Source organism: Mus musculus, chromosome 14 (genome assembly GCF_000001635.26).
Source record: "Mus musculus strain C57BL/6J chromosome 14, GRCm38.p6 C57BL/6J".
Classification (NCBI taxonomy): domain Eukaryota; kingdom Metazoa; phylum Chordata; class Mammalia; order Rodentia; family Muridae; genus Mus; species Mus musculus.
In genome coordinates, this window is record NC_000080.6 from 27241957 (window position 1) to 27255285 (window position 13329).

At 46.1% G+C, this 13329-nt stretch overlaps 1 protein-coding gene across 6 annotated transcripts in view; it reads left to right on the forward strand.

Annotated features, from left to right (window-relative positions):
* Arhgef3 (Rho guanine nucleotide exchange factor (GEF) 3) overlaps positions 1 to 13329 on the forward strand; it is a 289456-nt gene that overhangs the window by 127496 nt on the left and 148631 nt on the right. The window lies entirely within an intron of this gene.

The following is a 13329-nucleotide window of genomic DNA, read 5'->3' on the forward strand; positions in this document are numbered from 1 at the left end:
TTTCTGTGATGTGAAATGGAAATAATAATGTCCACCTTCTTTGGTTGTCCTGAGAAACAACTGAAGTAGCTCATGACGTGCCAAGCTGGACCAGCCAGCAGCACTCAGCCAACTTCACCAGGTCCCATGTGGTACTAACTAGGATGTATGAGTGACTACCAGAGAAGGGGCAGATTTTACACTGGGTCTCAGCACAGAGGTGGAGAAGCAATCCTGCCAAAGACAAGGCTCGGTGGTATACATGGACTTGGCGGCAGCCACCATCTTGGCTTATTTTTGTGGAGGGGGCGAGGCAGCTTATTGCGTGCAGGGCTTTATTTAAAACCCCTCTCCTAGCCTTCCCAGGACTGGACATGGAGGCCACAGGAGGAGAAGGACATTCAAAGCTGGTTCCCGATAGAGCACTCAACCGTGTGACTCACTAGGGACACACTCAGGGTGGTGACCACCACTGTCTGCTGGGACTGAAACAATGGGTGGCTCTAGGACCTAAATATAGACCATATGGATGTCACTTAGGGAAACAGGTTCCCGGTGTTGGCTGGGTGGGCGGCTCTCTCAGGAAGAGCTCAGGAAGCCGGTTCTGGCGCTGATCCTTGCTCTGTCCATCCTGGTCTCTAAATAACATTACCCATGCTCTGGCCTCTCTGTATCCCGAGTGGGCCTGCCTCAGCATGCTGTCTAGCTCATTTTCCCATCTCTTCCCTGCCAGTCTCAATGGCTTCTCTCTCAGCTCCTAAAGGTTCCTACTTGTCCCCCTGCCATTGGTTCTTGTGTTCCCTCATTCCTTCTGGTCTAGTGGGACAGAGCACGGGGTAGGAGTCTGGAGTTTGGAAGTCATCAGGTTTCAGACTGCGGTTAACACTGGGTACTGCCAACTTCCCTGGCCCCCACCTCTCTTTTAAAGGCAGTAGAATCATAGCTGTTAGGGTTGTGGTTCCTTCGAGCTGCAGAGATGGCTCAACTGTTAATAGCACTGGCTGCTCTTCCAGAAGACTGGCTCTCACACCCACATGGTGACTCACAACCCTCTATAACTCCAGTTCCAGAGGCTCTGACACCCTTCTCTAGACTCCACAAGTATTGCCATGCATGTGGTGCATGGCAATATATGTAGGCAACACATCTAATACACACAAAATTTTAAAAAGTATAGTTTTAAGAGTGAAAAAAGAATCTGGATCCTAGAGTGGGCATCTTGACTTCAAACACAAGTTTCTTCTCTCTGTACCTCAATTCCTTCACCTGCTGAATGGGCACAAGGATCAGACCTATCTTATGGATTATATAAAGTTAGTAAAATCAGAGAAGCCCTTCAAACACAGAGCATGCTCGCCTGACCCATGGCTGATCTGGAGGGAAGAGAAATTTGAACTGGATTTGTGCCCCTCCAAGGGCAGCCTCGTTTTCCACGTCTGAACATGCCCAGGACAGTAATTTTTCACATACTATTTTTTTTTATTATTGGTGTTGTTGTTGTTTTGCCTTTTAGTTTTGTGTTTTACTTTGTTCTTAAACCTTACCTTTGTCATATGACTTAGTAGTCCTGAATAACAGCTCAGCCATTTCTTTGCCAAGAAACATGATAAACAGAGATGGGCACACCCCATGTGCTCTGTGGTGGTTCTACGACACCCTGGGATCGTGTCATATGCTTCAGTGGCCTCCCAGCTCCTGAGGTCCAGGTTGCTCTCTGCTGTGGGCAAGAGCTCAGGACCACTCTGGCTGCCACCTCTGGCTCTGCCCACCTGCTTTCTGATTAACTTCAGCCCTGTTCTGGCTTCTCTTCATGCCTAGTGTGGTCATCTCAGCAAGCTGCTTGGCCCATCTCCCCACCTCTTCACTACTGGTCCTGTCGGCCTCCTTCCTGTCCTTTCACAGGCCCCAACCTGTCCCCTGACATCGGCTGTGGTTATTGACTCTGCTTACTTCATGGGAATGAACAATCACCCCAGTTCTGAGCCATCAGCCCCACCCCCGGACTCCTGGAGAAGCAGCTTGGTTATTGCTTGTATCAGGTGTTCAGATGACCAAATGTTCATCTTTGTGGCCTCTGCTGGCTTCTTTGAATGGACCATTACCAGCTTGGAGAGGAAGCAACAAGAAAGCCACAAAATGACCCAGTTCATAAAACCCCACCTTTGTGAGACGTGAGAGAGGTCAGGGTCACTCTTGTTCAGTTCATGCTGAGTAACGTCCCCAAAATCTGAGGCAGAGAGACACAATCTTTATTCACCTCACAGGCAGGCTGGCTAGGAGTCTGCTCCATGAGAGGTCACAAATGGATTCTTCTCTTGTCCAGAGGAGCAAGCAGAGAGGTGTTACATCTTTTAAGGTCTATCCTGGCCTCCTTTTCCAGTTGTTGTAACAAAATACCCTGATAAAAGCAGCATGGGAGAGAGGGTTCATTCTTGCTCACAGCTCAGGCAATGGTCCATGACTGCAGGAAAATGGAGGTGGCAGAGACTGGAAACAGCTAGTCACATCCATAGTCAAAACTGCAGAGAAAATGCATACATGCTTGCATTCACCTTACTTTCTCCTTTTAACAACAGCCCTGGACCCAAGCCCAGAGGATGGTGCTGCCTATAGTGGGCTATAGCTTCTTACCTGTCACTGTAATCCAGACACTCTCCCAGGAGACAAACCACAGGTCAACCTGATTTAGATAGACCTTCAATGAGACTCCCTTCCCAGGTGATTCTAGATTGTATCAAGTTGACAATTAAAATTGGCCCTCCCAATGTGTAAAGCCTGGAATTGTCCCTTCCACCCGCACTCCACTGGCCAGAGCAAGTCACAGGCCCCAGTTGAGGGATCGCAGATATTGTTGCTGAGCCTACATGTACTGATCTCTATGTAGAACTTTCTGCTATATTGGGCTGAGGATAAATGATACAGATGATGAGACTATCTAACCAAAGTCTGCCATGTCTCAGACCTCAATAAATACATGATAGATTGCAGTCTGTGGGGACTAGTTGAGACTTGGCTAGTGCTGATTATTTCTCAGGATGAACTCCACTTGTTCCTCCATGTCCCCACCGGGCAGATACAGAGATCCATGCAGAATGGCCTGCAGCATGCTTCTAAAGTCCTTATGCAAGAAAGGATCGATTGGCCAAGGTCTGGTGTCAGGGACACAGGTTGGGAGAAGGGGATTGTGAGTTGTCTCAGTGTCAGGAGTACAGGGGCACGTGGTAGAGAGCAGGGTTTGCTCCTGTACAGCTTGGGTGTAGAACTCCCAGGTGTGTATTGTAGGCTGGTCTGGGTGTTAACTCTTCAAGTACCCAAGTGTAGTGAGGATTTAGCAGGGTACTTGGTCTGTCATAGTCCCTCTAAATCACCAGTCCTCTGTCCCCCGTGAGGCCTCACATACCCTTGGGTGTTCTCCACGGAACATTGCACACAATCATGAGCATTTCCACCCTGAGGGAAGAGCTCCCTCCACTCCAGGGATTCACCCATCCGCTCTCTTTCCTTCCGTCTCTGAAGAAATCTGTCTGGAGGAAGGGAAGGTATTTAGGAGTTTGTGCTGAGGTCAGGTTCAGAGTCTTTCTTATGTCAACTGCCGGGGGGTGGTTTCCAAATGAGGCAGGCAATGAGGATGGGGGGGTTGATGAGACCTCGTTTCTATGTACACAAGGTACTCACCCATCGAAAGAGGCAGGAAAACTCCTCTCAACAAATCTTATTTGATTGGTTACACAACAGGTAGGTTAGTTCCCTTGCCCAAAGACACACAGATAACAACAACGACAAATGCTTTTCCCAAGCATAAAAATGATTTATCCCACTAGGCGTGGTGGCGCACGCCTTTAATTCCAGCACTCGGGAGGCAGAGGCAGAGGCAGGCGGATTTCTGAGTTTGAGGCCAGCCTGGTCTACAGAGTGAGTTCCAGGACAGCCGGGGCTACATAGAGAAACCCTGTCTCAACCCCCCCCCCCCAAAAAAAAGATTTATCCTTAAATGGGATTGCATCTTTAAAAACTTTTTTACAAACACATGTGATTATAACATATGTGTATGTGTCTGTGTATGTGTGTAATAAATACGCATACACTTGCACTTTTATATACACCGTGGTGCATATAGGGACATCAGAGGACAGCGTTTGGGAGTTAGTTCTCTCCTTCCACCATATGGGTCCTGGAGATTAAATTCAGGCTTCCAAGCCTTGGCCACAAGGGTTAACTTGCTGAGCCATTTTGCCAGCCCATGAAGATCTTACTATCTTCTTAGAATGTAGTGCCTGACCTGGACTCTCAGCTTCACGGATCTTACTCTAAAAAACGATGGTTTTTGTCCTTCCCTTTCACAAGTCAAAGGCACAGATGCAGGAACATGGACCATCTCTCAACTGCATAGCCCCCATGTTGTGAGAACGTGCCAGCAGAGCCTGTTTTCTTCTCTGGTTTCTGTTTTCTCTGTCCTCACCTGGAGCTGTACACAGAGCTGGCTGAGCTGGGACCTGTGCGGAGGCCAGTCTAAGTCCGGGGTGAGGGTGGAGATGGGATGGAGCAGGGATGGACGGCCCTGCAGAGCCCTGGAGATTCACATTTGAAGCCTTCTTGGGTTCCTTTTGAAGGCCATTCACTTTGTTTTCTGGTGGATTGTTCTCTGAAGCACCAGGAAATCAGTTCCTGCCCGGAATCAGCAAGGCTTCTGCTTCCTGTGTCCACCCAAGCGGGGAGGGTGCCAGCTTGTTCCTGGCTCAATTCTTGGCCAGCAGAATCCTGTGGCCCTTTCTTTTTTCCTTTCTCAGCTCAGCCTGTCTTATGGGGATGGGGTGAGCATAGGGGAAAAGCATCCTAAGAGTCTGTTTTACTTCACTTTGCAACTATATGGCTATATGGATTGCAGTAATTCCCATGGAAGGGCAGACATGCTCCTGAAGCACATGTCCCTGGGTGTGCTGTGCACAGAAACAACATAGACTACATGCATAATTCTACATTTTCTAATAGCCAGGCTAAAAGAAGTAAAAACAGAGCTGGAGAGATGGCTTCAGCGGGTAAGAAGAGTACTGACTGCTCTTCCAAAGGTCCTGAGTTTAAATCCCAGCAACCACATGGTGGCTCACAACCATCCATAATGAGATCTGACGCCCTCTTCTGGTCTGTTTAAAGACAGCTACAGTGTACTTACATATAATAATAATAAATAAATCTTTGGGTGGGAGTGAGCGGGGCTAGAGTGAGCAGAGGTCCCGAGTTCAATTCCTAGCAACTACATGATGCCTCACAACCATCTGTGCAGCTACAGTGTACTCATATACATTTAAAAAAAGAAGTAAAGCCGGGCATGGTGGCGCACGCCTTTAATCCCAGCACTCGGGAGGCAGAGGCAGGCGGATTTCTGAGTTCGAGGCCAGCCTGGTCTACAAAGTGAGCTCTAGGACAGCCAGGGCTATACAGAGAAACCCTGTCTCGAAAAACAAAAAAACAAAAAAACAAAAAAAAAAAAAGAAGAAGTAAAAACAAAAAGAAACTAATTTTTATAATATTAACTCAATATCTCAATATATCTAAATAATAGCAATATATTAATTGGTATTTAATTATATTTTAAAATTATTTTAAAATATATATTAAAATTTAAAGATATTTAAAGATATATATTTTTATGTAATTTATATAATTATGTATAAATTATATAATTTTATAGTTGTTTTATATTATATATTTTATAATTATATATATATATATATATATATATATAATTTTTTAAAAACACTGTCTTTCAGATATACAGGTCAACTGAGACCAGCCACATTTCAAATGTCTGGTCAGTGCACATGGGCCACAGCAGCCAGTCCAGGTTTAGTGTGGGACCACCTGGAGAACCCATCCTGACTCACATGGAGGGCAGCAGCCACAAATGTGGCATTGAACATTTGAAACTGGCTAGTGCAGTGAAGGAGCTGGGCACATTTTTTCTTTCTTCGTTTTACTGGATTAGATTATAGATCTGAATGGCTGCATGTACTTCCTGACTACTATATAGTATAGCAGAACTCTAGAGGTTTCACCTCAGAAGAATGTCAATTTAAACCGGACCAAACTCTCATTTCTCACTTTGAGACTTGGTGGGGATTTTAAATATAGATAACACTGTGGGTGAGAATGGCAGGCTGGTCCATACTTTGGTCGGCAGGAGTATGAATTGCAGTGGGCTCTCCCGGTATAGTCTGGCAGGGCTAAGCACTTAGCCTGGATATTACTGCAGTGTTCTGTCTTGCACAGGGACTGATCATGTAGACCATCTTCTGTAGCCACAAACATGTCAGCTAGTGCAGATTTCAGTGAGTAAGTGCATTAGAAATCTGCGTTGTTGGGCGGGGCATGGTGGCACCCATTACTCAGGAGGCAGAGGCAGGTGGATCTCTGAGTTCCAGGCCAGCCTAGCCTACAGAGTGAGTTCCAGGACAGCCAAGGCTACATAGAGAAACCCTGTCTCAAGCACTTACATGTGTGCGTGTGTGTGTGTCTGTGTGTGTATCTGTGTGTGTGTGTATCTGTGTGTGTGTGTCTGTGTGTGTATCTCTGTGTGTGTGTGTGTCTCTGTGTGTGTGTGTGTCTCTGTGTGTTTGTGTGTCTGTGTGTGTATGTCTCTGTCTGTCTGTCTGTGTGTGTATGTCTCTTTGTGTGTGTGTGTGTGTATGTCTCTGTGTGTGTGTATATGTCTGTGTGTGTGTGTGTGTGTGTGTATGTCTCTGTATGTGTATATATGTCTGTGTATATGTGTGTGTGTGTGTGTTTATGATTTGCAGCTACTGAAGAGATGAAGCCATCTGTGTTGGCTTGATGGTTTGTTAGCATGGAAGGTTTTCAAGCTACAGTAGAAGGGCTGCCACTATTTGGGTGAATTGCTTGCGGCTTTATGTTGAAGCAACTCTGGAAGAATTTGGAAGGAACTCACTGCAGAGGTTGTCTCCCAGGAGAGAACAGGACAGCTGGGGTAGGAGAGAGGTGTCCCTGTCATTGTATGCTATGTATTACAACTTAATCCCATGCATTTGGCCAAGCAGTATGGCTCACACCTGTAATCTCAGAGGCAGAAGATTAGGCAGTCAAGAGTTCAAGACCAGCCTGGACTATATGAAACTATGTCTCACCCTTTTCCCTTGGGTGGGCAGGGACCCAAAATGGTTAGCAAAAAATGCCCCAACACCCCAATGCATTGTATTATCTATTAAAAATATAAATATCTTTTTCATATTTTTAAATATGAAAGGAGAAAACTTGGAGTGACTCAGGGAGGGTTTCTAAACCAGGACCCACAGACTGAGTCATAAAAGATGCATGGGAGGCCTAGCAGGAGGAAGGCTGGGCCTAAGTCATGGGTGTGTGGTAGGTTCCATGATAAGTCATAGGTGTCACCGTAGACACCCAGTGGTGACAGATTTTAGACACAAGCCTGATTGGGCATTTGGCAGATTGAAGTTTGTGAGTCATAGGTGGTTTGAAGGAAGTGGAAGCAACATGTTTATATCTGTGAGAAAGCTCTTCAGGACAGTGAAAAGATTGTGCTCTGAGGACTCCTGGGGACTGCCAAACCCTAGAGCAGTGGTTCTCAACCTTCCTCACACTGCGGTCCTTAGATACATTAAATTATTCTGTTGCTACTTTATAACTGTAATCCTGTTACTGTTATGAATCATGATGTACATATCTGATATGCAGGATATCTGATTTGTAACCCCTGTGACAGGGTCCTTTACCACTGCCCCCCACACCTACACACAAAGGGGTCTCAACACACAGGTTGAGATCCACTGCTCTGGAGGCAGTAACTCAAGGCTAACTATAAAACAGGCTTTCTTCCTGTCTGTTGGCCAGAATGCAGTGCTCCAGTGGATGAACCCAGGAGCAGATCTGTGATTCCAGCATCTTTTTACAGGCCAGGCAGAAAGGAGAGTTGCTCTCTGAGTGTAGCGTGTGTCCCTAAAGGTGGGGTGCTGTGGTGCTGGCCGCACATTTGCAACTTAACTGGAAGCTGAGAACACCCCCAGCATCTCTGGTCCTCTTTCAGTTTTATGTGAGAGACCCTGCAGGCATGAGTGATATCCTGTTTTAATTCCTCCCTTCCAGTACCTCACCTCTCTTTGCCTTAATGAAACGTGTGTGTGTGTGTGTGTGTGTGTGTGTGTGTGTGTGTGTGCATGCAACAGGAAATATGTTCTCTATTCTGGTTCCCTGAGTGAAGAAGGAATATAAAAATTGAGATACTATATTTCCTTTAGATAGAATTTCTCTTTGAGCTGGTCTTAGATGCTTGTAGGCCATTCCTAAAGAATAAATCATACCTTGTCTAATGCCCGACGTGAGCTTGGGGAAAGGCCCCAGCCTGAGGCATTGAGGCTTCTGTGAGCCTGAAGCCAACCTGCAGCCAGTATAACCTGACTGGAACCTATTCCCAGCGAGGTCACGTGCTTGGTCTATTCTACTTTAGTTGTCTTGAGACGTCATCACTTTGGGGCCAAAGGCTCCATGCTTTCACTTTGCTCTGCTTCCTGCAGATTTAGGTCTCATCTTGTCTGAAGCATCCTTGCGTCTCTTTACCAACACAAGCAGGGTTCTGGAAGTTTCCAACGTCCACAGGAAAGCTTGTGGGCGTGACTTCAAAGCCTCTCTTCCAGATCTACCATAAACAGATATCCCTTTTGTGGTCTGTTCAGTACACACACACACACACACACACACACACTGCTGGTAGAAGGATTATTGTTATTGGCAATTTTGAGGTAAGTGGAGAACCTCAGGCTTTTCCTGAAAGTTTTCCAGTCTCTGTCAGCCTCCTTGCCTTTCCTCTCCCAGCCAGCAGTGTCCTTGGCCACGTGCTATCGTATGAGAAGGAGATGCTAGAAGCCATCTGGTTCAAATCCCTGAACTGAGAGATAGAGAAATTGATCCAGAGTGATAGCAAACTGGCTAACATTATATGGCTAGGGTACCAGTCTTAAAAAAAAAATAGGTCACAACCTGGGCAATACTTTTTCACTGATTGTTTTATTCTACAATTTATACATCAGGCAAGAAAAAGAGAACATCATGAGGCTAGAGAGATGGCTCAGTGGTTAGGAGCACTGACTGCTCTTCCAGAGGTCCTGAGTTTAGTTCCCAGCAAACACTTGGTGGCTCACAGCCATCTGTAATGGGATCTGATGCCCTCTTCTGGTGTGTCTGAAGAAAGCAACAGTGTATTCACATATACAAAATAAATATTTTTTAAAAAGATAACATCATTATGACTTATAAACGTCCGCAGCACAGGCTTCAGAAAACTGTGTTATAATAAAGATGGAGGAATATCTGGATGGAAGTTGAACTGTCTCCTTTTGAATAAACATTTCATAAGTGCGGATGATTACAACTTAGAAGGTCTTTCAACTTCTCATTTGGAAGTTTCTCATCATCACGGTATCTGTTAGAATACATCCAAGTGTGGGTATTGCTTGGTTCTGACAGTACATTGCACTGTGAGCCAGGACATGACATTTCAACAACAAGAAAATGGGAGTGTCCTGTTCAGGAGCTGGGAAGCAGAGCACAGAGGCCTGGCTCCCCGCTGGTCCTGCAAGAGCTGCCTCACTCCCTCCTCCGAAGGGAGAAGGAAGAAGGTTGAGGGCAGATAAAGTGTCCATCCTTGACCAAAGCTTGGCTGATGCTTGGGGCTAATGCTCCCCAAGCACTCCTGTTTCCTGTGGCTAAAGTTAGGTCCATTAGATATGAATATCATTTTTAATCCATGACTGGGCAGACAAGGGAAGGAGGAGGCCCCATTCAGCCATCCCAGGGGAGAAGGCCAGAGGGAGGTGCCCATCTGTGCTTGTCATGGGTGGCAAAATGCATGGGCCAGTTACTTTGGTGACTTACAAAATGTTGCTAGTGCCATGAAAATGAATCACCTTAGCTATAGCCTTTAACATTGAGTCGGGCAAAATTATTTTCTATAAAATGACATAGGCGTCCCCTGATTATTTGTCTTTAACTGGAAGTTTATATTACTAAGATAAACAAAAATCCAGTATTCTTGCTATAAATAGAATGTAACTATTAAGGTAAATAAATATTCCCAAACAATGTTATTAAACTTTAGTTGGATGTTGTGACCTGAGCCTCTTTGTGCCCAGGAGTGAGATAAGGATGGTAAACATTATCATGAGGTAGCCTCAGCTTGAGTCTTCCTCCTGGATGGATTCGGAATGGCAATGGCTTGAAGACTCGTTGTGTGGTTGTATGCTGAGTGAAGGGTATTGTAGCAGGGTCATTCATTATTGTAACATAGGAAATGTCAGAGGTCATCTGGTCCAACTCACCGAGGTTGCACTGAATGATACTCACCTGCAGAGACATCACCCATGTGGCATATGCCACTCCAGAGATCTTCTTCTTCAATGTCTCCTGTGGATGCTGTCATCTTGTATCTGTCTACTTCAGAGAGTTCCCATCTAAGGCAGCTGACATCCCAAGGAACTCCCTTTTGTCGGTAAAAGGAGGCATTGTATTTGGCAACCCTACCTCCTTGTTCCTAGTGGAGATTTACGGACTGTATTTTTATAGACTCTCAGGGGGTCCCCTAGTGAGTGAGACTTTGGCTGGTCATGGCTGTAACCTACTGGCTACACACACCTTCTCTCCTTTCTGGCACCTCACTTTCTTATGCTCAACAGGTCTCCCAAGGAGCCCTCTAGGCAGCTAGCTTAGTCCTCCGTTTTTTAATCCCGGGAGCTGCTTTACAGGAACCCCCCCAAAAGATAGCCGGCACCCTAATTAGCTTTGACCGTTAGTTTGACTTAGTTTGACCTAGCCTGGAGTCATCAGACAGGAAAGCCCTGTTTCACTGTGAGCATGCCTTTGGGAGCTTGTCTTGATTGTTAATTAATGTAGGAGAACCCAGCACCTTTCCTAGGCAGGTGGTCTTGAGGTGATCTCCTTAGGAAAGCCAGCTAAGCATAAAGCTGTGGGGGGAGCCAGCAAGTAGCATTCCTTGATGATTCCAGGTTCCTGCCTCGAATTCCTTCCTTGATTTCCCTCAATAATGGACTGTGACCTGGAAGTGTAAGCTAAATAAATCCTTCCTGCCCCCAAGTTTCTTTAGGGACCTCTAAAACCTAGGTTATCCCTGATACTTCTACAGTGTATTTGATCAAAAGTAGGTGTCTTCCTAAATAACGAAACAAAACAAACGACAGAAACCTGGCAGTTCACACGAGGCAGAGAGTTTACCCTTCACAGTCTTCTCTCAGTCAGTAGGGAAGAGTTGTAAGGAAAGCTATCATATCATCAGCATTCTCATCTGAACAATGGGTTCAGCCAGATATGGAGTTGCCCCCTTGTAATCCTAGCACTTAAGAGGCTGAGCCAGGAGAATCCTAAATTCCGTCCCAGTCTGAACCTCACATAACAAGTGAGCGGTGTGTGTGTGTGTGTGTGTGTGTGTGTGTGTGTGTGTGCAGGATTGAAGGGTGGGGCAGGAGGGTGAGCAGAGGCTTACTTGCCAACAAGATCCTGGAGTCAGCAGGAACCTGAGGAGCAGTCTTATGATGTGCTGAGGCAAAGGCCCCGTGATGGACCCCCCCCCCCCCGTACCAACCTGGCCAGAGCCCAATCCACAAGGGGGCAGCAGTCTTGAGCATGGTGGTTCCTCACTGGGGAACATTGCCTGACTGTGAGAACCTTGGTGTGATAGTCACCATTTCTGATGTGCTGTCAGGACGGCTGTCAGCTGTGATGCAGGGCACTGTCCTGCCCCTGTGGTTGAAAGTGGGGAGAGGGCTCACTATGCCCACAAAGGGGCCTCTAAACACAAGTAGCCTGTCGGCATTCGGGACACTGTTTCTCCAGTGGCCATGCCGTGTCCTGGCAAGGTTCTGTAAAACCCAAAGGCTGATGCTAGTGGCTTCAGAGAACTGAATCGCCCAGTGCTCCCTTTACTTCAAAGTCCTCCCCAGTCTGTTTCATCCTCAGTTATGAAACCAAGGCCTAGAGTGTGCAAAAACAGAGCCTAATCACACAGTATCTGATCCATTCTCTAGGAAATTAATGTTTTTCTAAGATTAGATTTGGGAGGAGGTTGGCGTGGAACTTCTCTGGAAGTGAACCTGCATGACCACAAAATGACAGATACAAAGCTGTAAGGTTTCCCTTTTAAAAAGTTAAATGCCAAGACATCCTGGTGCCAAAGTACTACTTTAAAATTTAAAGCCCATAATATTCCTTAATTTTAATAATAGAAACACAAGACGGAGGGGCCAGGGAAATGGCTGGATGGTTAAAAGTGCTTATCACCCAAGCTCAATGACCTGGGTTTGATCCTAGGAACCTACATTAAAAAGTCAGATGTGATGTATGTCTAGCACTTCTGCAGGAAGTTATAAGGCACTGTAAGCTTGTGGGGTAGCTAACCTGGGCCATGCAGCACATGAGAAAACAGAGAAACACTGCTTCAAATCAAGTCGGAGCCTTGGATAAACCAGTGATATGATCCACTCATCTAGCAAACACTTAATTGAGCATTTGCTATGTGCTGGGCACCATGGATGCTGCTGGAGATGCATTGGTTAAATGCTTTCGGGAAGAATATGGTCAAGCGTCACCAGATAGTTCCAGTGTCTGTCACAGGCTGGGACCCTTTCTCAGACTTGTTCCTCCTTTATCTGCCACCTTCAGTCTATCATCCGGTAAAGGCTGCATCCACTGGCTGCAGTTCTCTGTGTTTCTGGCCTGTGGGAATCTGACGTGCGAGGATGTGGATCAGCAGTCTATGCTATTTGAGGAGTTGGATTTAGTCTAAAATTTTTGCTTTGTGCAAATATCTCCAGAGCCACCCTGCTTGAGTCATTTAAATTCTTTAAGCCTGATCTGTAATTCATGGACAGCATCCCAAATGCAGGGCAATCTAGGTGTTTGAAACAGCATAGCCTGGCTGGCTTAGAACTGCCAGGGTGGCACTGAGGGGGGGTCCTCACAGCCTTAAATTTGCTATGTATCTGGACCTGTGCTATATACATGGATCTATATACATGTTTTCTTCAGCACTAGAATTTGAACCCTGGACCTTCTACTTGCCAGGCAAGCATGGAGCTACATCCCTCCTCCTTTAGTGGATTCCTACTCTTCGCAGGCCTGAAGCTTTCTATGTAGACCATGCTAGCTTTGAACTTGGATCCACCTTCTTCTGCCTCCCAAATGCTGCTACTCAAGGTGTGCACCAGCATGCCTTGCTCTAGTATTGGCTTCTTGGGGGACCCTTTTCTGTCCCAGCAAATGGGAAAGAGGAGGAAGGGCAAAGCAGTTCATCTCGATTGTCAACTTGATAGGATT